At 36.1% G+C, this 3,673-nt stretch overlaps 1 non-coding gene across 1 annotated transcript; it reads left to right on the forward strand.

Moving 5' to 3' along the window:
* The first annotated feature begins 1,224 nt into the window (after positions 1-1,224).
* On the forward strand, positions 1,225-1,331 carry LOC115524295. The gene has a single exon (XR_003972008.1). It is a non-coding gene; the product is annotated as a U6 spliceosomal RNA (small nuclear RNA).
* Positions 1,332-3,673: the final 2,342 nt, after the last annotated feature.

Here is a 3,673-nt window from a genome sequence, read left to right on the forward strand (position 1 = left end):
ATACTATATTAAGGATTTATCTTTACTTAGTAAGCCTTGCACAGTTACTGAAATATTTTGAAGACCAAAAAAACCATTCCATTACATGCCACAAATATGTATTGAAAAATCAGCATGTTGTATATTCTACTGTTCTTTTTTTCCCTGAAGATGTATAGGGTCTAAAAGTAACCTTCTCCATAAGAAAGTCTTACAATCGTAGTAATGCTAATAGATGTCACAGACAACCATAATATATGACGCAAGATAAGAAGTCTCATAAGAGAAGCACAAAGATACTCAAGTGGAAGAATCAGAAAAAGCTGTTTGAAGGATATATCTTTGAGATACATGCTTGTGGATTTTAAAAGTTGGGAGGTAGAGACGGGTGGTACATTTCAGGTCTGGATTAAAAAAATCTGTAAAAACTAGCAGGGGGATAACTTTTTGGTATGACCTTAGGTGACAGTTAATGGCTCTATAGTTAGCCCGGAGGTTCCGTGCAGAGTAGGAGAAGGCAGCAAATTTGTAAGTAGGGGTGTAGCCATATTGTAGATTTCTTTGGAGGGGATTTGGATTTAACTCTATTACTGTGAAACGAGAAGTCACTGATAGTTGGGCAATGACAAAACAATCTGTAATCATAAAAGTCTAATGAGCAACCAAAGAGTAAATTAGAGTTTAAAAAAATTCTCTTTGAAAATGATAAAGCTGATAATGATAATGATAATGAAAAGATAATGATAATGATAATGAAAATGATAAAACATTTGGTTAATCCAAAATGTAATTAACCAATAGAAAATAGTAATACCACTACTACTAGCAGAAGCTATGAACATCTGCTGAATTTTTTTATAGAATTTATTTTATAAAAATAATGAAAAGAGAACCTGCTAGTACAAAGTTTCATCAGGATGTTATTATACAGTGCCTTGGCAGGGGGTGGGGAAGGACAGTTTACACTGAAAATAAAATAATCCAAAATTGTAAAAAAGTAGTGCAAAGGACAAAATAAACTCTTGTAATGGACTGACAGATTAAAAAAAAAAATGGATGCAGTAATAAGGAGAATTACTACTATTGAGAATTAAATCAGTGATGGTAAGCAAAATCTTCCCAGAGTGTGGCAAAAAGGGAGACTAAAGATGAAAGTTAAGAGAACATGTGACCTCTACCTAAGGGAAGTGATGCAGCTCAACCAGTTTGAGGAGTAAACAATTGAAAAAAAGAAAGAAAACAACAGTGCTTGCTTCAGCAGCACATATACTAAAATTGGAAGAATACAGAGGACATTAGCATGGCCCCTGCACAAGGATAACATGCACATTCATGAAGTGTTCCATAGTTTTCTAGAAATAGAATTGCCATATGACTCAGTAATTCCACTCCTAGGTATTTACCCAAAGAAAATAAAAATACCAATGCGAGAAGATATAGCACTTCTCCGTTTATTGCAGCATTTACAATAGCCAAGATTTGGAAACAGCCTAAGTGTCCATCCACAGATGAATGGATAAAGAAGATGTGAAGGGCGCCTGGGTGGCTCAGTTGGTTAAGCATCCAGCTCTTGATTTCAGCTCAGGTCATGATCTCATGGGTGTAGGATGAAGCCTGAGTCTGGCCCATGCTGAGCATGGAGTCTGCTTGGGATTCTCTCTCTCTCTCTCTCTCTCTCTCTCTCTCTCTGCTCCTCCCATTCCTGCATGTATGTGAGCATGCTTGCTCTCTCTCTTTCAAAATAAATAAATTAATTAATTAAGTAAGTAAGTAATTTTTTAAAAAGTGCATTATCTTGATGAGGACTGAGAAATGTATAGAATTGTTGAATCATTTTATTATACACTTGAAACTAATATAACACTGTGTGTTAATTATTCTTGGATACAGGAAAAAAAACACACAACAAAACAAAACCATCAATTGTAACAGAAGGAAAAATAAGCTTAAAGAAATTTTCCTGAGATAAAGGAGAGGCTGAAATGGGGGTGGGGGGTGGGGGGAGGATTTACAAATATCCAGGCTAATTATCAACAAAGTATCAAAATCTAAATGGTCATTTCAAAGGACAAGGGAGGGAAAGTAACAATTTATCCACCAACTGTGTCATCATTCAAGTTCTCTTTGGGGTGTGGAAACAAGCCAAAAAAGGATGTTTTTAAGATATGTTTATGTTTTTAACATATAAAAGGGCTTCAGAAAACATTCTTCACACAAACAGGTAAGTTCTTTGAAGACACAGACAGTATCTATCTTATTTATCACTTTATTACCAGCGATTAGTAAGGAGGCTAATAAATAATGGCTCTCTAAACCCCCTTTATTATATGCTTCTGAGGTTTTCTATTGGCTACCCTGTATTCTGTGGCAATAGACAGCTGACACAAAGTGAATATGTAATGTTTGGGGTGGTGATACTTCCCAGGGAGAAAACGTGGCAGGGCAACAGGGACAAGAGAATGCTGGGAGCTGGGGAAGGGTTATTTTGTAGAGAGCAGCCAGGGAAAGTGAGATAGGCGAAGTGACATTTGAGCAGAAATATTAAGAAAGTGAGAATTCCAGCCCAGGTAGATTAAATGTTCCCCTCAGCTTGACTAAATATTAGAGAGGCTTCTCCTTCCCTCTAAGCCCCTGAACTGCCTTTTCTTAGACCATACACTTCAGAAAACTTGGAATTGTGGATCCTTTCATTGCCTCTTTGAGATGGAAATCTTAAAAAAAAAAAAAAAAAAAAAAAAGCAAGCTTCTTGCCAGTTTTAGAACCCAGACCTGTCTCTCTCAAGGACCTGGGAGCCATCTCTTTGAAATGTAATCAAGGAAAAAAGTGCTCCTATCTCTCAGTTTCCGTGGGAGTATCCCAAGCCTAACTTTGGCAGATATCTTGCTCTGAGTTACAACACTACCTCCTATCATGAAGATAGGAGAAAGTTTACTTTTAAAGCCTCTACTTGATTTGCACATAGAAATTCTTATACTGTTATTTGGAAACCAGCGCTAAATGTAATTTCATAGTGATTCTTAAAAAAATACTATTTCTTAGCGTCAGGAATGTGATATCAGGATGTGAATGTGTTTTTCTTACAAGGTTAAAACTCTGAAATAAGGCCCATAATATTAGGGAAAAAAATTCAAGGGTAGGCCCAACAAGTAAGCATTGTGGTGTTGGGGTTGTTGGACGGGTCTCTGACTTAAAGTATCTCCTCACATACCTTTACCTTAAAAAAAAAAAAAAAAAAAAAAAAGCAGTTGTTGAGACCCAGGGTAAATTTTCAATCTGAGTCGTTCAAAGGAAACTATAGTTACATTTGGATCCAGCTTAAAAGACTTATAGGGCAATTATTTTGAAAGAAAGTGAGGGAAGCAGAAATGGTTAGAACATAAGGTGCTTTGTAGAAGACAGAGGAGGGCTTACATGGGAGATGTCTGGGCAGGAGTGTATCGAGCCTTTGGAGTAGTTGAGAGAGTGAATTAAAGGTATTGCAAGTACAAGGGGAGAGTCACTGAGAAAAACATTCAGTATTTGGTAGTGTTACAATTTTTCTGTGAAAAAAAAAATTAAAAACAAAAAAACAAAAAACCCCAAAACCTGACTTTCAATGTAGTACATTAAGACAGTCAATGTATTTCCATTATTTCCCTGGATTTTATTTTCTTTTTATTAACTAATTGGTTTTCCCTCATGATATGGTAGCAT

Source organism: Lynx canadensis, chromosome C2, assembly GCF_007474595.2.
Source record: "Lynx canadensis isolate LIC74 chromosome C2, mLynCan4.pri.v2, whole genome shotgun sequence".
NCBI lineage: Eukaryota > Metazoa > Chordata > Mammalia > Carnivora > Felidae > Lynx > Lynx canadensis.